Genomic DNA, 26,832 nt, shown 5'->3' with positions numbered 1-26,832 from the left:
CTTCCTCTTTTTCAGCAGGCTGATACCGATTAGAGAAGTTTTGAACATGAGTGAGGCAGTTCTGTTTGCCACAACACTAGAGAGGGTGTCACTGTGTTCAGTGGCAGAGGTCCCAGGGATGCCGGAGGTTCTGGAGGGCACGGGGCAGACCCCTAGAGTGCATGATCCTGCATGGGCTCTCCACGTCCTGCTGGACATCCATTTTTGTGAGATACTCATTGGCAATTAGAATAGAATTCCATTTTACAACACAAAACTGTCTCAACCACCTTTAATAAGCACTGACTTTTCCAGGAGATTACAACTGGACACGGAATAAACTTTGCTTTGTTAAGATGTTGACTTAGGGGAGCCTGGGTGGCTCAGTCAGTTAAGCGTCCGACTTTGGCTCAGGTCATGATCCCACGGTTTATGGGTTCGAGCCCCACATCAGGCTCTGTGCTGACAGCTCAGAGCTTTGGGTTCTGTGTCTCCCTCTCTCTGCCCCTCTCCTGCTTGTGCTCTGTGTCTCTCTCTCCGAAATAAATACACATTAAAAACATTTTTTTAAATGTTGCCTTGAGTGATTCCTCACTGCCGAAAATTGTGCCAATAATAGCAATGGCAATTATCGTTTGAGCCACCCCACAACTCAGCTGGGTTGGGCAGCGTTTGCATTCGGGAGGACTCTGCTGACAGGTGCAGGCGTCTGACCGCTTCAGGGTGGCTTCTAGTAAAGCCTACTCACGCACTTACATATTAAAGTACCCATTATCTTATTACACATTACATTCTTCTTTTTTCCCACTGATTTGGCAACTAGGTAAACATATTGGTTTTTTGAAATTATGCGTGCAGGTAAGATTATATTTCTGGGTAGGAAAGGAAGTATTACCAAAGTATTTGTTGTAACAAAGGAGGTCTGCTGAGGCTAAGGGGGCTGAAAACCACTGCTTTAAATCAAAGAAATACTGAATAAGAGAATTTGGATATTTGTTTTAATGAACTAATTACCATATTACTAGAAAAGTCAGTAAAAGGAGCCAGAGACAAAAGATAAACTCCATAAAAATAAGAAATGACTAAACACTTAACTGAAGGTGTTTGAGGAAGTGCTTACCTGATTCAAGAGAATGGGGGTGGGGTAAGACATCTGGAGAGAGGGGCGGAGATGGTTTGATTAAACATCGTATTTATACTTCATCTTTAAATAGGTGAGAATCAGGTCTGAATTGCAAGTCACTTCCAGCCATGTATCCTCTTTTTGTGAATCCTTAAATACTCTACCTTCAGTTTACTTTCCTTTTATTCTCCCTAGGTCCGTTTTCCACTTAATTTTTAAAATTGTGTTGTATTTAAATATGTCCCTAAGACATCTTAAATCTTCTCGAGAGAGGGAGGATGAGGTGGAGTACAAATAAATAATAAACGCTTTCCCAAATATAAGATACTACAATTTTCACTACTGCATCCCAACCGAAGTGGCCAGGGATACCCAGGTTGGGCAGTGTTCTATGCCCTAAAACTCCCTCATCTTTTCGCATAGGTTTTTATATAATCACTTTAATTTCGGTAAGATTAAATATGCTTAAGAAAAGCCATCCCCAAATTTAAAATGAATCCCTATCATTTCAAATACATTAAGGAAAAGTACAGTTATTTGTATCTGTCCATAAACTGAACTAAATGTTTCACGTGAACTAGATAATCTGCTTCTGAAATTATCCAAGAGATTAAGGAGAAGCCTTTATATGGCTGCACATTTAAAAATGTAAATATTACTATAATATAAGCTTTCAATAAAGCATTCAGAAAGCATTGTGATATTTATATATTTTTAATTGTCATTAAGAATGTGAATCTGCCTCAAAAATGAACTTTGGGACCTCATCAAGATAAAAAGCTTCTGCACAGCGAAGGAAACAATCAGCAAAACTAAAAGGCAACCGACGGAATGGGAGAACATATTTGCAAACGACATATCAGATAAAGGGTTAGTGTCCAAAATCTATAAAGAACTTCTCAAACTCAACACCCAAAAAACAAAAATCCAGTGAAGAAATGGGCAAAAGACATGAATAGACGCTTCTCCAAAGAAGACATCCAGGTGGCCAATGGACACATGACAAAATGCTCAACACCACTCATCATCAGGGAAATACAAATCAAAACCACAATGAGATACCACCTCACACCTGTCAGAATGGCTAACGTTAACAACTCAGGTGACAACAGATGTAGGAGAGGATGTGGAGAAAGAGGATCTCTTTTGCACTGATGGTGGGAACGCAAGCTGGTGCAGCCACTCTGGAAAACAGGGTGGAGGCTCCTCAAAAAATAAAAAATAGAACTACCCTACAACCCAGCAACTGCACTACTAGGTATTTATCCAAGGGATGCAAGTGTGTTGTTTCGAAGGGACACATGCACCCCCACGTTTATAGAAGTATTATCGATAGTACCAAAGTATGGAAAGAGCCCAAATGTCCATCGAGGGATGAATGCATAAAGAAGATGTGGCATATATATATAATCGGGTATTACTCAGCAATCAAAAAGAATGAAATCTTGCCATTTGCAACTACACGGATGGAACTAGAGGGTATTATGCTAAGGGAAATTAGAGAAAGACAAGTATCATGTGACTTCACTCATATGTGGAATTTAAGAAACAAAACAGATGAACATAAGGGAAGGGAAGCAAAAATAATGTAAAAACAAGGAGGGGGACAAAACATAAGAGACTCTTTTTTTTTTAATTTTTTTTTCAACATTTATTTATTTTTGGGACAGAGAGAGACAGAGCATGAACGGGGGAGGGGCAGAGAGAGAGGGAGACACAGAATCGGAAACAGGCTCCAGGCTCCGAGCCATCAGCCCAGAGCCCGACACGGGGCTCGAACTCACGGGCCACGAGATCGTGACCTGGCTGAAGTCGGACGCTTAACCGACTGCGCCACCCAGGCGCCCCTAGAGACTCTTAAATACAGAGAAAAAACTGAGCGTTGCTGGAGGGGTTGTAGGTGGGGGGATGGGCTAAATGGGTAAGGGACATTAAGGAAGACACTTGTTGGGATGAGCACTGGGTGTTACACACAGGGGATGAATCACTGGAACAGACTCCTGAAATCACTATTGGACTATATGCCAACTAACTTGGATGTACGTTAAAAAATAAATAAATAGATAGGTAAATGGATAAATAAATAAATTAAAAAAAATTTTTTTAATGGACACAGAATCTAACTAGACATTTTTCCAAAGAAGACATACAAATAGCCAACAGGTACACAAAAAGAGGCTCAACATCACTGATCATCAGGAAAATGAAAATAAAAACCACAATGAGCTATGACTTCATACCTGTCAGAATGACTGTCACCAGAGGGACAAGAGGTAACAAGTGTTGCCAAGGATGTGGAGAAAAGGGAACCCTTGTGCACTGCTGGTGGCAATGTAAATTGATACAGCCATTAAGGAAACCAGTATGGAGGTGCCTCAAAAAATCAGAAATAGAATTATCCTATGATCCAGCAATTCTCCTTGTAGGTATGTATCCAAAGGAAACAAAAATCACAATCTTGAAGTGATACCTGCATCCCCATGCTTACTGCAGCATTATTTACAATAGCCAAGTCAGGGAAGTAATCTGTGTCCACTGACGGATGAAGGGTAAAGAAAATGTGCTATATAAATAAATATACAATGGAAGAACATTCGGCCATTAAAAAAAAAAAAGGAAATCCTGCCATTTGTGACAACACGGATGGACCTTAAGAGTGTTATGCTAAAGGAGATAAATCAGACAGAGAAATACAAACACTGTATGATCTCACTTACGCGTGAAATCTTAAAAAAAAAAAAAAAGGGGCGCCTGGGTGGCTCAGTCGGTTGAGTGTCCGACTTCAGCTCAGGTCACGATCTCACGGTCCGTGAGTTCGAGCCCCGCGTCGGGCTCTGGGCTGATGGCCATCAGCCCAGAGCCTGGAGCCTGGAGCCTGCTTTGGATTCTGTGTCTCCCTCTCTCTCTGCTCCTCCCCCGTTCATGCTCTGTCTCTCTCTGTCTCAAAAATAAATAAACGTTAAAAAAAAAAAATCTCGTAGAAACGAAACAGATTGGTGATTACTGGTGGGGGAGGGGTAGCTGGGAGAAAGTGGCCAAAGGCACAAATTTCAGGTGGTAAGGTTGAGTAATAAGCTCTTGGGATATAATGTACATAGTGATTATAGCTAAAAAATATTGAGCTGTATATTTAAAAGTTGTTAAAAGAGTGGACCTTAAGTGTTCTCGTCATGAGAAAAAAAAACTATGGGACGTGATGGACGTTAGCTAAATTTACTGTGGTCATCATTTTACAATATACACTTATATACATATATATATAATCATTATGTCGTACACCTTAAACTGATACACTGTTATATGTTAAATATATTTCAATAAAACTGAGGGGAAAAGTTAAAAAAAAAAGAAAGAATGCGAGTCGGACTCCGGCTGACGTCATATGCACGTTCTAAGGATGTATGGAGAGATGCCCGCAAAAGCTCTTTAGAAGAAGTGCTTTATAAATACTAGGCATTTTTGAAGTAGGATTCTACAAGAGGCTGCAAATACTGTTCAGATGAGGAGCTCTCGTGTGGGACATTTCTTCAGTTCTGAAGCTGCAGAAGCACCCACATCTTCTGATGCGGAGAGGGGAAACACTGTTGCTGTAGGAAGCCGGGTTCCCCAGTTTCGTAGCCAAACTGAAGCTGCTTCAGGAAGAGCAACCGTACTACCTACTCTGGACGAGGCTCAAAACAGTAACTAGATTTTTTCAAGATCGACATGATCCCTTGTGAGAAATAGGGTAAGTCTGCGCGCTCAAGATCTTGATACTGCAGGGAATGAAAGCTATACGTACTGACACTAGTATACGGTGCAGGCCGATTTCCAGGTTAACACAAGGGGAAAATGTCCATCAAACATCTCTGACTTGCACGTCTGCAGAAGAACCTCAAACACAACAAAGCCAAAATGGAACTCGCCATCGTCCCCCACCCCACACCTGCTCCTCTCCTCCTGTGTGTCCCTCTCAGTGAAGGCCATCCCCGCCTCACCCAGTCAGCTGGGTGCCATCCTCTACTCCTTCCTCCTTCCCGCCCAGTCGCAGTGTCTGATTGATCACCAAGATCCTTCAGTTGGGTCCCCAGTGGACACTTGAGGTCTGTCCACCACTCTGCCTCTGTGTTGTCTTTGTAAGTTCCCGGCCGTTACCTTCTCAGGCCTGGGTTTCTGGAACAGCCCTCACCTGGTCCCTGTGCCTTCCACTTTGCCTTCCACGACGCAGTTTTGTTACTAAAAACCTGCCAAAGGCTCCTTGTTTACTACTTCTTGAATAATATGCAAATTCCTTAACTCTGTAAGTAGGGTAACCATGTGTCTCTGGCTGGCTGGCATGGCTGGACCCCATGCCTGCTATTCTAGTGTATTTATTAATAGTGCCCCCTTTCACCTGCCCAGGGGTGCCCGTTTGGATGATAAATTATATGGTCACCCTACCGACAAAGCCCCTTCTGATTTGCCGTACTCTCCAAAGTCCATTCTGGCTGCTTCTTACCTTGCCCACCACCTTCCAGGCATAGTGAATTTCTTCCAGTTCCCTTCTTTCCCGATGTCTGCCGACTAGGAGAACAGGAGCCTGTGTCTTTCACTCTCCTGAGGCACCTGACGCCTAATATCCTGCTTGCACACAGACACCAGGTATCACTGAATAAACCAACCAAAGAGAGTACCGGGAATATGGTAGTTCCATAACAAGCGTATTGTAGCAGATGACTGATGAAGATCTTTTGAGAAATTAAAAGAAAAAATAACTCAGCAAGCTAGGATCTGGGTTTAATGCAATCATTTCAACAATGACCTCTAGTTTCTAGATGACTATTATAAAGGGCTATTTTGATACGAATACATTTTCATAATCTCTCAGTAGAAATTTCTCTTATGGCTCGTGCTCAGTCTCTTTGATTTGAAGACATCTCTATAGAAGCCACGTATGGTTCTTAGAAGCATCATGCAAGAAAAATAAAACAAAACACGGGAGAGCTGGATCAGCATTTTGAACCAGGTTTTCAGAAATACTGACTGATGGCATTAAAAAAAATATGGCTTCTTCCTCCGAAAAAAAAAAAAAAAAAAGGAAGGGCACCCGGGTGTTTTAGTTAAGCGTCTGACTTCAGCTCAGGTCATGATCTCACGGATCGTAAGTTCAAGCCCCACATCGGGCTCTGTGCTGACAGCTCAGAGCCAGGAGCTTGCTTTAGATTCTATATCTCCCTCTCTCTCTCCCCCTCCCCTGCTTACACATACACAAACACACACACTCTCTCGCAAAAATAAATAAACATTAAAATGTTTTAAATATATATATATAATGTTCATTTGAGTGCAATCTCGGGACAGTTAGAGGAGTTGCTCTTTCTGGGCTTGAACTACATCACAGATCCAAACCATCACCAAAGTTCGTATTTCACACTTTATCCAAAGTTTCTGTTTCTCTGCGTAAGAACTGTGGCTTTCTCAGACATTTTCACTTCCTTTCAATTCTCATCAGTAAAAGTAGTGGTCAGTGTTCTTTTGGGGACCTTTCCCAAAAGGAAACTAAGGCAATTCCCTCCTGTCTCAGAAACCTTAAGAGAAGACTCAGGCCACACTGGATTGGACCCTGGACAGCAGGCTCAACCCACTCACTGGGTTAGCCGCCCACACCCGTGTGGACAGGATGCAGGATTGAATTTTGTGCCTCTGCACAACTACGAGTTTATTCCAGACCTCCTTCATGATCACCGGTCAATCACTGAAACCTCTAATAAATAAATCCCTGAACGCCAAGGCTCTCCCCTGCTGTTCTCTCCAAGGTGTTCTCCACCTGAAAACAGAAATTTCTCAAGAACCTCGAGAAGGCGAAATCCCAAAGCCCTCAGGCACGGAGGCACCCTTATATGTATGTGTGCTGGGACTGTTCTTGTTTTTAATCCCGAGCGCTTATCTTCTGCAAATAAAGGCAGCAACCGGGTCTACCAGCATTCAGTGGACAACTCTGGGAAGACACCACAAGGCACAGGGAGGCCAGACCAGATGCAAACATGTCCCATCCTTGGGGCCGTGCCCCCTTCCACACCAAGGGAAGAGCAACCAACAACCATATTCAAGACAGATGGCCCCAGCTGAAAACGGATGTGTCAAAAAGCAGCAGCCACAAAAGCAAACAGTGCAAAATGGAACGAATGAAATAACACACTGTGGATCCCGAAGGCCTCTATTCATCTGGGAACACATATGCAATTTTGTGCTCTCCGTAGAGGGCCCTGAGCACCAGGATGGTCCCATCATGGCCTCTGCAAGACAGTCCTTCCGTAGCAAGGACAGGCACAGAGCCAAGTCCGCTTCTGGGCAACTTGCAGGGGAAGCCAGCGCCCTGCTAAGGGGTCTGCTCAGCGATCTGCAGACAGAAAGTGGGGTTATGTCCCAAGGGAGAGGAGGGAACAGACTGGTGGTAGCTCCTCACAGATGTAGAGCCCTGGGTAAGTCCCAGAAAGGGCAAAACAAGGCGGTAATTAGGATGCCACACCAGCATACACGCACACTCCTACCTCCTATCAACTACATCAGTTGGCAACCTCATGACTATTAAGTCCTAATTGCTACTTCCAGATCAGTAACACGTGCACTGAAAAAGCACCCCGTCTATCCCGCAAAGCCAATCTATTTTAAACACACTGTTTAAAACTGCTCCCTATAGGTCAGGGAAATTGTAATTACTGGCAGTTAAGTCTTTCCTACCCCTAAAAAAAAAAAAAAAAAAAAAAAAAAAAAGGGAAACAGTTCTAAGAAATAAATGACCCATTTTTAGAGACCCAAAGCTGCTTATTGCTATCCTCAGACCGTAAGGTTATTACTAATAATAATAACTATTAACTGTTACTGAGCACAAATTAGGTGCCAAGCACTACGTTCACAGTTTTGTATTTATGAAGGTATTTAATCCTGAAAACAACCCCGTGAGCAGGTGCTGTTATTATCCCATTTTACACCCGAGACACAGAAAGGCCAGGCTACCCAGCTGGTTACGTGCACGACCCGTGTCCAGACTCGGGCAGCCTTCTCCCAAACCTGGGCCTGGGGCCACAGGCTACAATTGACTCTCCTGGAAAACCAACTGAAAAGTCTGTGTGTGTAAAGAATCGGTAACTGGCCAGAAAAAAAGATGAGGGTCAATGAGTAATGTCCACCATGATGTATTGTTGTGATGTTCATGGTACGCCGCCTTTCTTTTACCAACAGTTTTTTCTTTCTTTCTGTTAGCAGCACACTGATAACCTCACTCACTGCCCAGGTTCCATCTCTTAATACTGTTAGATCTGGTTAAAAACACCATTTACTCTGATTCTAAACTGGAGCATGATGTGCTAAGCGTTTTTACTAGGGAAACCTGGACCTGGCTTCCAATCCTAGCTCTGATGTTCACTGACTATGTAAAGTTCAACCTCAGACAGACAGAATGATAGTACCAACCTCAAAAGATTGGTTGTCCTGTTAAGTATCTATGGAACCAACATCTCATAGACCCTCCATAATGAAGGACATTATTAGCACAAAATTCTAAAATTCTTTGGGAAAAAAAACATGGTTTATTACTTATTTCTTCTGGGATATATCTTTATTATTCTGAGTGTTTATCTTGTACGCTTTACTTATTTTTAAGTTCACTATCTTATGATCTTTTTCAATTTTTTTTTCATTTTTCTAATGTTTATTTATTTTTGAGAAAGAGAGAGGGACAGAGAGAGAGAGACAGAGTGTGAGCAGGGGAGGGACAGAGAGAGAGGGAGACACAGAATCCAAAGCAGCTCTGAGCTGTCAGCACAGAGTTCGACACGGAGCTTGAACTCACGAACGGTGAGATCGTGACCGGAGCCAAAGTCAGATGCTTAACCGACTGAGCCACCCAGGCGCCCCTCAATTTTACTTTTTAAATTTATCCTAAATAAACTCTTAATTTATCTTGAATATGTATTTATGCATTATGTACTTACATAAGATGCATTTTTAGTGTATTGCTTATGAATTTGAGAAGCATATCTGTTCTCATATAGACAGCTGAGATATGTATTTCTTTTTAAAAAGAAAGCAAAAAACCTAAGATGTCTTTAAGAATGCAGAATTATCTCATCCTCCCATATTAAAAAAAAAATCATTTTAATTTGTAACCTACCAATTCGGAGTTAAAAATTACAGAACAGGGCTAGGCTGAAGGTCATCTTTATGTTAGTATGGATAGTTAGTATGGATCAAGTGGCATAAATACAGTTTCAACGGACCATATCAATTACTGAAGAAGGAAAAATAACCTGTTTTCAAACACTAAAGGAGCAAACTCTTATACGGCAACAATTGATATGCTAATTATAAATAATTTATCCATTCGTTAGATAGCCCGAGGACATGAAAGTAATGACTCCATTTCATTAACATTCTATAAAATTTAAATCTTTCACTTATTTAGACAAGTCTTCCTCCTAATTATCCCAAATTAGTGCAATTCTAGCCCTAGTTATATTTATTACATTGTCTAGTGGGACATTATATACATAGCGAGTCCCATCTGACAAAGGCCTAATTAGATGATCAATTTTTCTTGACTAGAGCTGGAGACGAACACCACTGGTCCTGAAGAAAAATTTCTTCATGATGCCACACTCAGATCTGAATTATTCTTGCAACCACTTCAAAATGAGTTTTGGATGCCTCCGTGTGAGAACATGACTCAGATCTCGGCCTACTGTGTTTCTGTCGAATTTGGGTTCACCTTTTGAGTATTCAGAATACCACCACCAGAGAGCCATCTGGAAGAGGAAGCAGAGTCCACGGATCCCTAGTCACACGCCACACCTGTGCCTCCAAGACCACACCTTAAATGAGACACCAGCTCCGGGTTTCACTTGGCAGGTGATGACACAGAGAAGCCACCTCGATTTCTTAGGACTCTCGATCCCTCTGCTCGGCAAAGTGCCAATCCGAGAAAAATCTGAACGTCTGGTTTTTCCACTCTTGCACTCAGATTACAGAGCGCTCATTATGGAGACCACTCAATCAAACTAAGTTAAAAATTAAATGTCACCACAAATTCATGGCATCGGCCTCAGCTGGGCTCTTCAAGCTGCTCACCAATCCGTCTACACAACCCTCTTCTGGTAGCAGCACGGCTACTTTGACTTCACTACCTTGCCCATCTCCTCTCCCACCTCTCACACCCGATGGCCAACTTCCTGCTTCAAGGAGGAGACCGACACCATGGGACTGAAAGCCCTCCACATCCTGGTCCCTGTGACCCTTACAGGCATATTGATGACCACTCTCCTCTCTGGCACTTCTTCCAGGTCCCTCAATCCATTGTCCCCCACCTCCCCCTCCCCTGCCCAGAGCCAGGATGATCTACGATGCAAATCACAACGTGTCACAACCCTGCTCACAATTCCTCTGTGACTCGGTCACAGGTCCTTGGTTTGAACTCAAAGACCCTTCTAGATCTTTACCTCTCCTGTCTTTGTCCTTTACCTCCCACCATCCCCAGCTGGCCTCCTAAAGGAGAGAGCTGTTTGTGTGAACTGCCGTCTAGCTGTCCTCCCCTGCCCACCCCCACTGCCACCGCTGTGCCTCTTCCCAAGTCCTCTCCTGTCTCCCAGATTTCTGCCAGGTGCTCCTGCCGTGTGGTACGCCTCCCTCGGCTCCACCCAAGCCTGCGTTATCCTATCTTAGAATTGCTTCCCTGAAGTCTCCAGAAAATTGCAGGATTCCTGAAGGCCAGAAGCGGTCTGCATTCCCCACAACAGGTACAGGCATTCAGGCTCCTGGACAGAGGACAGGACCGGGATGAACACAGGGAGGAATGAACTGACAGACGCACTGGGCAAGGAGTGCAAAATCAGTGGCCACCTGTGCCTCAGGATCACCTAGGGAGTTTTTAAAACTACAGAATCCTGGGCCTCATCCCAAACTTACAAACCTAAATACTTGAGGAATGAGGCCAAGACAGGGGTCTGCTTCACAAGCTCCCCGGATGATTCTGCAGAAGGAATGAACTCAACACTGAGCCACACAGATGGCTTCTAGAAGCCACCGTCCACACAACATGCTCCCGTCTTGGCTATCTCGGGGTGAGTGTATCCAGAATACCAGGATAGGAACCTCCGTGCCGACATCGCCAAATGCACACAACTTCATGCCATCACCCTCTCTTTACCCTTGATTAGACCTGCCACTTCTCACCGTCCAGCATCCGGCTTTTTTGCAGTTCACCTCCATGTATATTTCAAGCTCTCAAATATGTTTTAAGCACCCTGAGGGTAAGGGCTCATGTCTTCCCATCCCATAGTACCACCTCACGAATAGCATTTGGATGATTAGAAGTTGACTTTACCCACATTTAAATACGTCCCTCATTTGGGGGGAAAAATAAGAAAATAGTATTCGAAGAAAGTAGAAGCTCCTGGTTGCGTCAGCCCTACCTCTACCTTCCACCGTGCCCATTAACCAGGAGACTGTTGTCTTCTTACATAAAAAAGAAAACAAAAAACCCAGCCTCTGACACTCATCACGTCTCTCTGTATGGTCACCTCCCACACAGAGATCACTCCACCTTCCTTCCAACCCCCCAGAGAAGAAAGATCATCCGGAACATAGCGAGGCTATGAGTATCTACACTTCCTAAAATACATGACTAAGATCACCTCACATCCGTTAGCATGGCTACTGTCAAAAGAGACGTGAGGGGAGAAGGGAGGGAAGGGAAGAGGGAAAGACAGGAACAGGTGTTGGTGAGGATGCGGAGAAAGGGGAACCCTCTTGCACTGTTGGTGGGCATGCAAACTGGTGCAGCCGCTCTGAAAACCAGTATGGCGGACCCTCAAAAAATTAGCCACAGAACTATATGCTCCAGTGGGGTGCCTGGGTGGCTCGATTAGTTAAGTGACTGACTCTTAGGTTTCAGCTCAGGTCATGATCTCACAGTTTGTGGGTTTGAGCCTTGCATCGGGCTCTGCACTGACAGCATGGAGCCGTCTTGGGGTTCTCTCTCTCTCTGTCCCTCTCCCCATTTGCACTCGGTCTCTCCCTCTCAAAATAAATAAATAAACTTAAAAAAAAAAAAAAAAAGAACTACCATATGATCCAGCAATTCCACTTCCAGGTATTTATCCTACAGACGTGAAAGCAGGGGCTTGAATGGATGCCTTTACACCCATATTCGTAGCCGTATTATTCACAACAGCCAAAAGGTGGAAGCTGCCATGTGTCCACCGACAATGAATGGATAAACAAAACGTGGTCTATACAGACAATGGAATATTACCTACCCTTAAAAAGGGAGGACATCCTGACACGTGCTACAACATGGATAAACTCTGAGGATATCGTGCTGAGTGAAAGAAAAGGACCGAAGGACACACTTGTCACAAAAGGACAAACATTGCCTGATTCCACGTGTATCGGGTACCAAGAGTTAGTCACAGTCACTGAGATAGAAAGAACGGTGGTTGCCAGGGGCTGAGACAAGGGGGACAGGGAATTACCATTTCATGGGAACAGAGTTTTCGTTTTGCAAGATGAAAAGAGTTCTGCGGACAGATGGGGCGAGATGGTTGTACAACATGACCGTCCTTACTGCCACTGAACTGTTCACTTTGAATTAAGACGATAGGGGCGCCTGGGTGGCTCCGTCGGTTAAGCGTCCGACTTCGGCTCAGGTCATGATCTCACGGTCCGTGAGTTCGAGCCCCGCGTCGGGCTCTGTGCTGACGGCTCAGAGCCTGGAGCCTGTTTCAGATTCTGTGTCTCCCTCTCTCTCTCTGCCCCTCCCCTGCTCATGCTCTGTTTATCTCTCTCTCAAAAATAAATAAACGTTAAAAAATTTTTAAAAAAGATGATAAATTTTATGTTACGTCTATCTTACCACAATAAAAATAAAATGTAAAAAAAAAACAAACCAACCAGATGACTAAAGAATGAGTCTTTAGAATTAAATACACTTGTACCTGAGGAGCAAACCATCCATCTCAAAGCAGCAGGGTACAGGGAATTTGTAAGACGTCTTCTGGCTGACATGAATGTAATTTCCATACGTTTAATTTCCTGCATATCGTTAAACTCTTTTCTTTAAAGAAGTAGTTGGCTAATCAAATCTCTCCCACATTGCCTGCCTGGCAGTAAGAAGTTAAAACAAAGATATGCAAATATTAAGAAATTCTAATCTAAGGAAACTGAATATAAGTGCAAGTGACCTTTTTCATTCTTTGAGTTTATCCAGTTTGGTGCCTTGGTTCTAAAGTTAATAAATACAGAGAAACTGTGAGTCACATTTGTTTTTTAATTTAAGAGCTGGCAATTTTGTTATATTTGTTTAGTATTTTTAAATCTGATACATACAGAATATACGTATTCACTGATTAGCCATAAAACAGGGGAAGAGTTGATAAGAGATAGGGTTTTTAACCGGTACAGAGTGTCTAAAAGCAATTTGTTTATTTTTTTTTAAATACACTGTATCATAAAGCTTTGTGACTGTTCTTTAATTTTCTAAAGAAGAGGGGAGTTTGCTTCATTTGTATTACTTTATTTTATTAAAAATGTTTAACATTTATTTATTTTAGAGAGAGAGACAGACAGACAGACTGCAAGCAGGGGAGGGACAGAGAGAGAGGGAGACACAGAATCCGAAGCAGGCTCCAGGCTATGAGCTGTCAGCACAGAGCCCGATGCGGGGCTCGAACTCACAAACTGTGAGATCATGACCTGAGCCCAAGTTAGATGCTCAACCAACTGAGCCACCCAGGCACCCCCTCATTTGTATTACTTTAAATGTTATACCCACTCCAGGGGCACCTGGCTGGCTCAACAGGTGGAGCATGTGACTCTTGATCTCAGGTTGTGTGTTCAAGCCCCACGTTGGGCGTAGAGATTACTGAAAAATAGCCTTTTTTAAAAAATTATACACTCCAAGGGTTAGGGAGGTGCTCGATTTTGCAAGTCCTCTGACCAGGAGAAATACAAAATGAAGATTATGTTTTCTTTCTTTTTTTTTTTAGATTATGTTTTCATATTATTGACATTTACTCCATTGCCGTGGGTTACTGAGCTCATATTCTTTGCCCAGTGACAAAGTAGGAGAGACTATACAGTATTTTCTCAGAGTGGTTCCTGTAAGGAATCCCAAGGACACTTTTCTTCATTTTCCCCCAAACTGAAGATTTTAGAACATACATCTGATGCTTTCAAAATCAGTTAACTGATTCTTTTCAAAAATATATTCCACTTACCTGATTTTAGCTATCTGTACTTTTTTTTTGCAATATTCACCAAAATTCCTAGTTTATTAATTTCTTGACTACCTTGTACTTAATCCTACCATAGACCATTCAGACCCATACCACTCCTCCTTATTTTCTCCCCCCACCTGCTACTGTCATTTAAAATGATTGTGCAGAGTACTGCCCAATTATGCCATTATTTGGATGCCAGCCTATTGTAATGCTCAGAATCATGCTCAGTCTGAACAACAACATGGCAAAAGTTTGATGCGCTAAACTAATGCTTCCTCGGTGATTTTCCGTAACTAAGAAAGTAAAGGAGAATACAAGGCAAAATGAACCTACAGAAGAAAATGGTTTACCAAATAAATGAAATGATTTTTCTGTGGGAGACTTCTTTCCATTTCAAGTTTCATATTTGGCGGCGCCTGGGTGGCTCAGTCGGCTAAGCATCCGACTCTTGGTTTCAGCTGAGGTCATGTCCTCACAGTTCGTGGGTTCAAGCCCCGCATCGGGCTCTGTGTGGAACCTGCGTACGATTTTCTCTCCCTCTTCCTCGGCCCCTCCGTCTCTCTTTCTCTCAGAATAAACAAACACATAAAGTTTCCAATTTTGTTGTCAGGTCCTTTTGTGCCAAACAAATTGAGACCCAGGAAGTGTGTGGTCCCAACTGCTTCCTCTCCTCCAAGAATCAGGGATGTTCACCACATGGAAACGCTAGGCCAATTAAGACACCAGAGGAGATCATGTGGATGAGGAAACCCTGTCTAAGGTGCTAAGGGAAACAGTCAGCAAGGAAAGGGTCCAGCAACGGCTCCCCCTACTGTCCCCCACCCCAGCGCCTGCCGGATTTTAGGAGAATACTGTCCTTTAGGCGAGTCAAGGTCACGCTCAGAACATTCACTGACAGAGTAGAGATAATTTTCAAATATCATACATAAATATTTGACTTTAGATGCCTTAAATTATGCAGGAAAGGCTAAGATCTGTCCTCTCAGTAGAACACAGGCGTTGCAAGAGGGGGCCCTAGAGTAAGAGCAAGACGACCCATCAAAGAAGTTGGTTTTACTAACATTTAACATAGAAACTAATAGTTGAATATGTACATGGTTTAAAGTGTGTGTGTGAGTGTGTGTATATGTTTTATGTATGTGTGTTTGAGTACGTGTGTATGTATGTGTATGAGTGTATAAAATCTCAGGTTTGTCATCTTACTGCTTAAGCAGTAATTAGTGGCTGCCCCCCAAGACCGTTGTGTGAGGGGTCAGTGAATGAGATCATTCTTTTTTTTTTAATTTTTTTTAACGTTTATTTATTTTTGAGAGAGAGAGAGACAGAGCATGAACGGGGGAGGGGCAGAGAGAGAGGGAGACACAGAATTGGAAGCAGGCTCCAGGCTCTGAGCCATCAGCACAGAGCCCGACGCGGGGCTCGAACTCACGGACTGCGAGATCGTGACCTGAGCTGAAGTCGGACGCTTAACTGACTGAGCCACCCAGGCGCCCTGAGATCATTCTTACCCCCTGGCTGGTACAAGTTGTGCCTAATAACCAATGGTTCCCTTCTGCTGGGGGAAAAGGGGACTGAGGGTAAAACGGCTCCCCTGGAATATCTACATGTCAGGACCACATGGGAACTCTGTTATCTTTTTAGACATTTCTTTTTTGGGGAGTGGGGAGAACTCTGTTATCTTGTTGAAAACTTGTTCTCAGACTGACAGAGGAAGCTTGTGCTCATGTCCCAGGGCCTTTGACCTCTGGCTTCCCTCCACCAAGCTGAACAGAAACCTTGCAGGGCCGGACTATACACACAGTGGTGCGAAAGACACCTTCCACAAGCCCACAGCATCGACTCCAGCCTGAGGGAGGACACTCGCAGGGCCTCAGTGCAGAGGACATACTTTCACACCTCTGGCAGCATTTGGTGACCCAAACCTCCGTTTCTGGGCCTTGAGATCAGGATGGTGTATCACGTCTTCTTTTGCATTTGGCATCCCAAACACGTCCCTTGAAATTCGCACGTGTTTAAATTACCCACATCAAGGACAGGACAACCTATGGGGAAACAGGATCTGCATGCTCCAAAAACCGATGCTTTAACCAACAAAAGCCAATGCTTTTGTCCCATTTTGGATGGAGGAGGCTTCTGAGGTTCAGTCAATTGGCTGCAGCCATATAAAGCAAGGTCCTCAGTACCCTTCCGGTTCATTAGGTATTTTTACCTAGACTTTAAGGAAGGAGGGTCTCGGGAGGGGGAGAAGTGTTGAAAACAAATAGGTAAAATGCAAATTCAGGAGTAAACAAGGCAAAATGAAAAGCTCGGCGTTCCCCCCAATCCCAGTGGATGCAGCTCGCGTGTCTGCCTGGGAAGGGGGGTGAAGGGGGGAAGTGACTGCTTTGAAAGCTGCGGAGGAGGGGGGCCCTTTATCCCCCAGCTCAGGCTGCCATCCCATCTGCTCTTAGGAAAGCTGCCGAAATATTAACATATTTGACAAGTGGACCCCAACCTTCAGCACCCCTTTACCTTCTACACCATTCAGCGGGACTTCTGACCTGAGATTCCACGGGATCATCACTAAATTCCCCAAGGAGGGGAAGTGGGCTTGGCTTGGAGGAGAGAAGCCACTGCGCCTCACTTTCAAAAGTGCCCTTGATAGATGGACCTTGGCCTCAACGCTGCCTTCCTGCCTCACACCCCATTTCTGCGACGCTCAACTGCACACACAAACACACACAAGCACACAGCTCAACCCTCAGCTCAGAAGCAGCTTTTTTTCCCCTTTGCCTTCAACTGAAAAGTCAATGCATATATCTCAGATTAAGCGGAGTCTGATCATATGGGGCACTCTCTCTCTGATTTCCGTGAAGCCAAGTTCTCTCAGATGTATATCCTGCAGGTGCACTGAATGCACAATGATGCTCTACCGTTCTTCCAAAGACGGACATTCGAGGACAGGGGAGCCCCCGTAGGTACATGAACAGTTCTGCAGATTTCTTAGAAGATCGCGTACCAAAATCAGGAAGAAATGGAATGTCTGACTTCTGATTAAATGAGTACCAAGCGTAAGAAAAAAGATTTAAAGTTCTTTTTAACTCTGCCGGATCATGGACAACACTACCCGTTGTCGCCCTTCTTCGTTAGACACTGAGGACCAAGTCCGCCCCGTAGTTATGCCCCCAGAGAAATAATGATACCGCAGCAAGAACGTACTAAGTTCTTACTGTGTGTCAGGCACTATGCTAGTTGTTTTGTGTGCATTTGCTCCTTTAATGCACAGAACAACTGTAAGGAAGATACTATTTTATCCTCATTTTACAGACGAGAAACCCAGAACAGACTGATCGCACAAGCTGCCAAGATCACACAGCCAGCAAGTGGGTGTCAGGACACCAACCCTCTGACTTCAAAGCCCAAGGTCCCAACGCTCTGCTGCTCTCTAAAGGCACTTTACAAACGTAAGACTGAAGCCACTATTACTAAGGTGGAAAATCCCATCTGACACGACGACCATCTTCCCGTTCAGCTCTTCTGGGCATGTTCGGTCCCCGGAGAAGCAAACTCTGGTAAAGCATCTTTTTTTTTTTTTTTTTTCTGTTTATCAGCAGCCGACCATCGTCTTCATTACAAATAACCAGTGAGCAAGTGTAAGGAAAAAAAATGTTCAAATACTTGTTTCAATTATTTTAGAACCAAGTTCACTGGGTTCATAGAAACCAATGCGGGCTCTTTTGGGGTGTCTGGTGCCTCAGTGGGTTAAGCGTCCGACTTCAGCTCAGGTCATGATCTCACGGTTCATGAGTTTGAGCCTCAAGTCAGGTTCTCTGCTGTCAGCACAGAGCCCACTTCAGATCTCTGTCCTCTTCTCTGCCCCTCCAACGCTCACACTGTCTCTCTCAAAAATAAAGATTGAAAAGAAAGAAAGAAAGAAAGAAAGAAAGAAAGAAAGAAAGAGGAAAAGAAAAAGAAAGAGAGAAAGAAAGAAAGAAAAAGAAAGAGAAAGAAAAAGAAAGAAAGAGAAAGAAAAAGAAAAAGAAAGAGAAAGAAAGAAAAAGAAAAAGAAAGAAAGAGAAAGAAAGAGAAAGAAAGAAAGAAAAAGGAAGAAAAAGAAAGAAAGAAAGAAAGAAAGAAAGAAAGAAAGAAAAAGAAAGAAAGAAAGAAAGAAAGAAAGAAAGAAAGAAAGAAAGAAAGAAAGAAAGAAAGAAAGAAAGAAGAGAGAAAGAGAAAGAAAGAGAAAGAAAGAATGAACGAACAAACAAATGCTGGCTCTTTTAATAATGCTAATGACAAGCAATACTGATATAATGCTTCTCGTGTGCTGTACCTGGTGTTAAGTGCTTCATGTATATAATAAGTCACATAATTCACCCCAGACCTCATGGCTGCATACCATTATTATTCCCATTTTGCAGGTAAGAAAACGGAGGAAATACGTTAATTTATCCATGTGTACCGAGCCAGTGCTGGAAAGGCTGGATTATGAAGCCCCGTGGCCTGTATCTCTGCTCAAAGTTGCTATGCTACACAGCCTCTCAGAGAAGAGAGGCTGAAAATATTTACTGGGATATTTTGAGTAACTCGGAGAATTTCGGGGGGCGGGGTGTTGGAGATCCAGGCTTGGAGCTCTGTGGCCAGAGCCGCTTCCGTGAGGCCTCCTCAGCAGCTTCTACCAAGCATGAGCGCCACCAACCCCGCCACACAAGGCACACCACCTGCCAGCTATCCCCCCCCACCACCCCCAACAGCAGCCTCCAGAGCGCGGTCTTGCACAACAGCGCCACCCCGTGAAGGGAACGTGCCTCACAGCCCCCGCTGCTCTGTGCACAAGCGAAGGGCGTGGGTAACAGGTGAAGCCTAGGTCAGCACCCAGGCCCTCCACGTCGGGCAGGCCAGGAAGGCAATCCCATGGCGAGTTCAGCAGCAACACAGAGAGAAAGGAGACTTCCACCTCCCTCCAACCTTCATAAGGCGGCTGTGTTAATTCTCGGGAGCCGCCAAAACCTAATGCCATAAACCAGATGGCTTAAAACAAGAGACATTTATTCTCTCAGGGTTCTGGGGACCAGAAGACAGAAGCAGGACCATTTCCCCTTAGGAGGCCCCGAAGGAGAACCCACTCTGTGCCTTTCTCCCACCAGTATGGTGGTGGCCAGCAAACCCTGGCCTTGCCTGTGGCTTGTAGACGCATCATTCACATCTCTGCCTCTGTCTTCACATGACCTTGTGCCTGCCGTCTGTGTTTCTCTTCTTCTTCTTATAAGGACACCAGTCTTACTGGATTTAGGGCCCACTCTACTCACGTATGACCACATCATAATTACATCTAACCTGTTTCCAAAATAGTTCATATTCACAGGTACCAGAGGTTAGGACGTGAATGGTTCTTTTGGTGGGGGCGGGTGGGGGCGCTCATTCAACGCAGGACAGTGGAGGGTTCAGATAATGGGCAGCCAAAAAAAAAAAAATGACAAATATCCAATGTATCTCAATTGCTATGAGGGCCCTTCGTTTCATGTAAGGATGAAATAAGTGATTTCAAAGTCAAAGTTGGATATGCCGAAAGCAATTAATGGCCTGTTAGCTCTCTTCGGGGAATCAGCGAGACAGGAATGTGCAGTTGGGGTGTGGTGGGGGCGTTAATTGCAAAGCTGGATGGTTCCTCCCTCTGAAACTATGGCCATCAGCAGGATAGGGCCAGGCATAGGTCCTGCCACCAGTAATGCCCACAGGCATCTGCCAAGTATCTCTCTTTTATCTTCAAAAGGAGAAAACTTGGCCTGGAGGGGCCATCATGGATTTGAGTAGAAAGATAAATGGAGATTTTAACTGTGTGTATGAGTTACCTAAGCCATAATTTTTCAACTGCATAGGTGTATGACAGATGTTTGAAATGTACATTATTTACATAGCTGGTCTAGTCTCCTGGGTTGCTACACCCGTTACTCTAAGCCTTTTCACACCTGACTGTACTCACCAAACATATATCCCTTTTATCATCAGCACCGTGGCTTCTGAATAAAGGCAAACACCAATAAAACAAATCCTAGCGTTACAAAGCACTTGACATTTAGGAATGGGAGAGCAGATGATCTCCAAGCAACCTTGTCCTTGGTCCCCCACGTTTTCAGAAAAACCCAAGTGGGACTGAAAGTTCACGGAACCCAACTGACCCTCCATGTGCCGGGAATAAAAATAAGTCAGTCATCTGCTCCCCTCTAAGAAACAGAACACCGAGTACAAAAAAAGCTAAGCTAGACTTGTGTTCTCAACCAACATTGCTAACTGGATGACCCCCAAAACTGTATCTCTAACTCTTACTGTTCCTCGTGTGTCTAACCAGCCCATGAGGTTCAAAATGGAACTCGTCACCTGCTCTACTGTCCCAGCTTTCTGGCCGTATACTGCATTCTTCCGACAAAAATCTGGTTTACAACCCCCCTTTATTTTAACATCTTAAATCCAGTTATAAGGAACGGCCAGCTCTTTGTTCTTGAAGATTCTCCCCTTCCCCTTCGGACGCATCCCTCCTTCCTTGGCTGATACAAGCTTTCCACGATGTGGCATGACTACCGCTCAGGTACGCGAGGTCATTTTAGGCGGTATTTAGTTGAGTATTTTAATTGATACAGTAATATATTAATCTTAATGGAGATCAGAAAAATGGAATTAGCAAATGAACCCTGTAATGTCACACAGAATACAAAACTTTCTTCTTAATTCATTTCAATCAAACAGTGGGCTCAGGTTAAGGGAAAACATGAAGTAACTGATACGGGTGGTTTACGGACATGGCTAAAATCTTGGGGGTGGTGTGCAAATGCCTGGCAGTGCTGGGAAGCCCTCCTCTGTGGTGGTCGCTCAGCATCATATGGCTTGATCGCATCGGCCCCTTCAGCCACATCCCAGCTGGCTTCCTGGCCTCAAGACTCTCATGTTTTCCATCTGTCCTGCAGGCCACCACGGACACTCCTCCTGAAACGCTCCCTTCATCCTTGGTTGCTACTGCTTCTACAACCTTCCCTCCATCCCCCTCCTTCCCTGTCTCCTCAAATCCTACCCAGTCTTTCAAGACCCAAGGAAGTCTCCCCTCCGGGAAGCCTTTTCTAATTGATATCCTTCTCTGAACTCCTATTCCCCTTACACCAACCGTATCAACTTCCCCACCTGACTCTTGATCATATCCTACCTATTATTTACCACTTTCTAATGGTCGATTCACTGACAGCTGGTCACGTCTTTATCCAATTTTTAAAGAGGAGTCGTATTTTATTCATTCACGCAATAAACATTTACTGAGTGCCCGATATGCGCCAAGCCCTGTGGTTGCTGGCAAAATAGAGATGTGAATAAAACACGTAGTGCCATTGAGGAACTCGCTGGCTTGTACTGGAGACCCACGTGTGAACTCGTGGTATGACACAAGGTGACCGTGTTGCCGTAACGCAAGTACAGAACAAATGTCATAGGAGGGATTTGCTCTAGAAAGGATCTGGAGGTCAACTGAAAGAGAATGGTGTATGAGCTGGTTCTGGAAGGTTCAAAAGTATTCCTTCAGACCTTTAGAGATGGGGAGCCTATGGGGCACCCGGGTGGCTCAGTCGGTTAAGAGTCCGACTTCGGCTTAGGTCATGATCTCACAATTCGTGGGTCCAAGCCCTGCGTCGGGCTCTGTGCTGACAGCTCAGAGCCTGGAGCCTGCTTCGGATTCTGGGTCTCCCTCTCTCTGCACCTCCCCCACTCGTGCTCTGTCTCTCCCTCCCTCTCTCTCTCGAAAATAAATAAACATAAAAAAATTTTAAGAAATAAAAAATAAAAGATGGAGAGCATAGTCTAAGCAGTGGAACAGACATTACAAAAGGCACAAAATGGCAATATGGTATTGTTGAAGGTATTTTCAGGAGCCTAGAACACAGGATGGTGGGGAAAGAATGGGAAGAGGGGGTGGAAAAGGCAGTCATGCCAAGAAGAGGTCATGCCAAGAAGAGGTCATGCCAAGAAGAGCCTTGGTCTAGGACTTCATCCACAGGCATGAGAAACACTGAAAAGAGAAATGATGTGACCCTAACACAAAAACCCTCTGGGGACCCATGGAGGATGAACTGTACCTGAAGACAGGTCAGTTTGGAAGATACAGTAATAGAACAGAAGAAGATTCAAGCAACACAAGATGGAGAAGGAGGGCAGATTTTAGAAATATTTAGGTGGTAGACACTGGATTTTCTGACCAACTGGTTGTACATTCTAACGTCACATAGAAACAGTCTAGGGATTAACCACTCGAGAAAAGGTTTGCTGTCTACTTAAAAAATTTACCCATGACATTTCTTTCCGGTGGTACGGTGGCTGAGGTTAATTTAGAGTTGACTATAGCCTACAGTCTTATAACATGCAAGAGCCTTTACACCTTATAGATTAGGCTCCATACAGCTTCTCTGATCCACAAAAGCCTGTCCTAAACTGAAAAGTCAACGTATTATCCCACCAGCAAGGACCTAACCAGATTTTGTTTCTTGGTTATATTTGCACCCAGCACAAGCAATGGTTTACCAAAGAACATGCCATTGTCTGAACTCTCCTAACTCTCTGGGGTGTTGGGAACTTAAGCCAGAAATGCTCCGGAGGTGTAAAAATGCTAAGGTTTTTATACAATACACTCATACTCCTTTTTTCAAATAAAAACATTCACGAGAGCGTAAAAGATATTGAAACACCAAGAGAGGTGACCTTTTGTAAGTGCATTCGTGTTCTCTTGGGAAATAAAGAATAAAGTCATTCACCACCAAGTGTAATATTCCTCACTTCCACTTGCCTGATGAAAGGAGTCAACACAGGTAGTTTCAAATTAAAACACAGTTGGAGTAGCTGGCTGAAAATGGATCTCTCCAAAGAGGGGAAAGGAGGTGACAGGATGTTATTTATTAAAACTTGCATGTGATTATAACTTCGTCCATCACCTCCCTCCCGCATCACTCTGCTGGCCAGCACAAGCCGCGCGCACATCTAACACAATGCTTGAGGACGGCAGGAAATAGGACTGTTTTGCAAAATGAGCACACTTCCCACACACCCCACATACGGGGAAGCACGTGACTCCAATAAGTAGAAAGGGCAAAGGTTATTTCTAACGATTTCTGTGTAAGTGTTCACGAGTCCTGTGATGGCTCATTACAGAGTCACCGAGGGGCCCAATTCTGTAATGGAAGCAGGGACCAGAAGGACCCGTTACAGACGGGAGGGAGGTCATATTACTCGCCAGGGACACAGCCGGTTGGTGGCAGGCCCAGATTGGAACCTCGAGTGTCCATCCTCCACTCCCAGGAAACTCTCACGTCTCTTAAAATAACAGAACAGAAGGATCTGGGACACACAGTCAGCTGTGCCCCAGAATTAGTTTCTATAAAATTAAAACTAATAAAGTCATCAAGGTGGTTGTGCTGGTCATTCCGCCCCACCAATGACATCAGTTGGGTCGGCAGACAAGACGGATTTAAATTTTCTTCAGATGCCAATTTGGGCCTTTTGTGTTATCTCTCTTTTCCAACCCTTTAAAGTCATAGTGTTAAAACTGTCTGCTTTGCCATTCTTTAAAATCTAAAAGCACCATAAGTTTGGAGGTATCTTGCATTAAGCAACAGCTTTGATGGACATGCTCTGTAGAACCTTTATGTGGGAAATTGACTTTCCAACTCCTGATCAATAGAATACCCCCGACTTGATGGCATTACACGTGGAACATCTAGACTCACTCTTCCCCAGGACTGGGGGAGAAGAGAGTGAAGAAAACGTAAAGTTAGTAGCAACATTTGTGCAAAGAGGTCACACAGTTAAGGCTCTAATAGCTTCGCCGACAAAAGGTTTGCGGTCCTGAAAATTATTTCATGGAGGTACGTGAGCATGTTTTCACGTGGAAAGCACTAGAAATTATACAGCTATTGCCCTCCCTGGGGGGAGACAGACTTTTATTTCTGGTTAACTGATGTCATAATATCTAGTTTTAGAAAACGCAGAATGACTCCACATCCGTTTGATCTAACCTCTTTTCTTCTTCAGATAATGCCTGGGCATTGAGTTATTCATCTTGTTTTGAACAAAAGGTAAGATTTTCCCCCTTCTGCCCAGAAACTACCATTGGGAAATTAATAGTCAAGATGAACAAGGAATTCATCTCATGGCCTGTGAACTTGCTGGTTGCCAGAAGGAGGCCTGTGAATTCTTAGGGTTATTTTAGATTTGGTAGCATGAATTGGGAGCTTTAACAGTCATAAAAGACATGGTCGTCAAGATTTGAAGTTTCAGAATTCTCTGTACTTCCAGAGGATCTCTTTTAAGTTTTATATGCGCCTGTTCTAACCTCTCGAGTTTAAGTGTAGTTTATCCTGAAGCTATACGAAAAAGCCACGGCTAAATGTCAAGCCCACTGCTATAAATCACATTTCAAACTGGTAATTACTTATTAGTGGAGAGAAGGCTGTTTGAAATGGTGCTGTCTCATTAGAAAGCTATTACGGACGCCTGCAATTCGGCCTTAATAAACAGAGGTAAACTTCAAGTGTCTACTGTGTGACAGGTATGCCAGACCAAAACAACTGCTATTAAAATTCCCAAGGATCTCTCTCTCTCTCTCTCTTCTTTCCTAAAGTTAAAAAAAAAAAAAAAGTGATTTCCCCCCCCCCCATATTTTTTAGGAACATTTGTTGGGGTGGGGGAGGTGGATTTCTAAAAAGAGTCTCAAGTGAAGTTATTTTAAGTTCCTTATTTTAAGTAACTCCCTAACTTATTTTGTCCTTTGAACTCAATAACAAAAAAACTCTTTCTACTGAAAATGAAGTATGATAATACCAGTCATTATTATGCCAAATGACTGGACAAACAGAATATGAAAAGACTCATGTTCTCAGCTGCCTCATTTCCTATTTCATTTTATGTGACAAAGCCTCTGTTTATATCCAGAGTCACTAACTTGATACAAGTAGATTTCCTTTACCTTTCGTAAGAGGAAAAGAACTTCCTGTAAATGATCTCTGAGTGTTTCAATATACCATCTATTCCTATCAAGTTTCGTATTTGGAAAAGAGCCATTTTTGAAAAGGAAATTGATAAGACACCCACCCCAAACACACAGAAGATGCATATGAGCGATTCCATCTACTCTCCCAACGCTCATTGTAGGTGTCTGTCTTAATATTTACCATTTCCTTCCATCAGCACCAACACCACTCATTACATGTTTTAGCTAACGTTTTAAGGATGGATAAATAATACCCCTCCCTCGCTGGGCACACCATATTACATCCAACCTAACAGATAGGTGAGAATCTAGCAAGGCACTTGGCCCTTAGGGACGCTCCAGAGAATACCGAATGACTGACACAGCTCTTTGTCCCCCACCTTTTGGGTTTTTTTGATTTTTGGTGGTTTTTTGTTTTTTGTTTTTTTGTCAGCAGGTACCTAACATTCAATCTGCATAGAAAACCACTATCCTGAAACAGCTTATCCTTCAACATCACTGTCAGACCTGCTTACCATGTGCAGATCAAGAAATGAAATAAGAAAAGAGAATCAAATAACATTAAGAGTTTCTTCCCCCACGCCTTCAGAAACACCTCGCAGATCTGGCAAACGCAGAGAAGTACTTCAGCAAATAACGAAAATGTGATCATAATGAAGCCATGCCAAAGACAGATAAAAACAGGCTCTATGGGAATATGCCTGAAATCGTTAAAGAATCTCACAGGTTTGTTGAAGAAATTATGGCCACCTGCCCTCCCATAGCTTCACACTTGGTGTCAGTACTGGTTCCTGAAGAGGGATAAAAAAAAAAAAAAAAAAAAAAGAGGGGAACCATTCAGTGTGGAATGAAGACATTCAAACCCAGGCATCTGAGACCTGGGATTATCGAAACACTCGGTGCAGACATGAGTTTATGTACATATGTGTTTTGAGGTTAGATTTCGATTTAGGTGCATTTCAAAATTTACAATCACACGTCTGAAGACTGTAGCAACCACAGCAGTGATTGACTTGAATTACTAACGTATAAACTGTACTTGTCACTTTGCAAATCTGGCTTTTCATGAAAGAGAGAATCGAGGGCGCCTTACTGCCAAAACAGTACAACATCCTCTGTAGCCAGATTTTGCGATAAAAAAGATGGTTATTTTATTTAGGTTTTATATTTATGGAAATGTGGTCACAAGACATTTTTAAAGCATGAAGTACTGATCCCAGGGATAATACATATTTAAAAAAAAAAAACTTGCTGTTTTAAGGGGAAAGATAGCAAAGCTACCCTGTGAGCACCAACCACACGCTTAAAGCAACCTCGCCAGTGAAGACAGGGCTCGGGATGACTTGGAATAGTATGTGGTTTCAAATATAATCTCATCTCTTCCATCACATTGTGTTTGGTAGAAAATCACTTCTTTCAAACTGAAAAAAAAATGAACAAAAATTGATGTCTGACCATTGCACACAAGTGGTCAACAATAAGTAAGGAGAAAACAAGGAAAGAGT

At 43.6% G+C, this 26,832-nt stretch overlaps 1 protein-coding gene across 3 annotated transcripts in view; it reads right to left on the bottom strand.

Moving 5' to 3' along the window:
• Positions 1-26,832, bottom strand: part of STOX2 (storkhead box 2) — a 226,266-nt gene that overhangs the window by 86,648 nt on the left and 112,786 nt on the right. The gene's annotated exons all lie outside the window — the stretch shown is intronic.

Source organism: Felis catus, chromosome B1, assembly GCF_018350175.1.
Source record: "Felis catus isolate Fca126 chromosome B1, F.catus_Fca126_mat1.0, whole genome shotgun sequence".
In the NCBI taxonomy this organism is placed as follows: Eukaryota; Metazoa; Chordata; class Mammalia; order Carnivora; family Felidae; genus Felis; species Felis catus.
The sequence above is the reverse complement of the archived record's forward strand: the minus strand, read 5'-3'. Positions and strand labels throughout refer to the sequence as shown.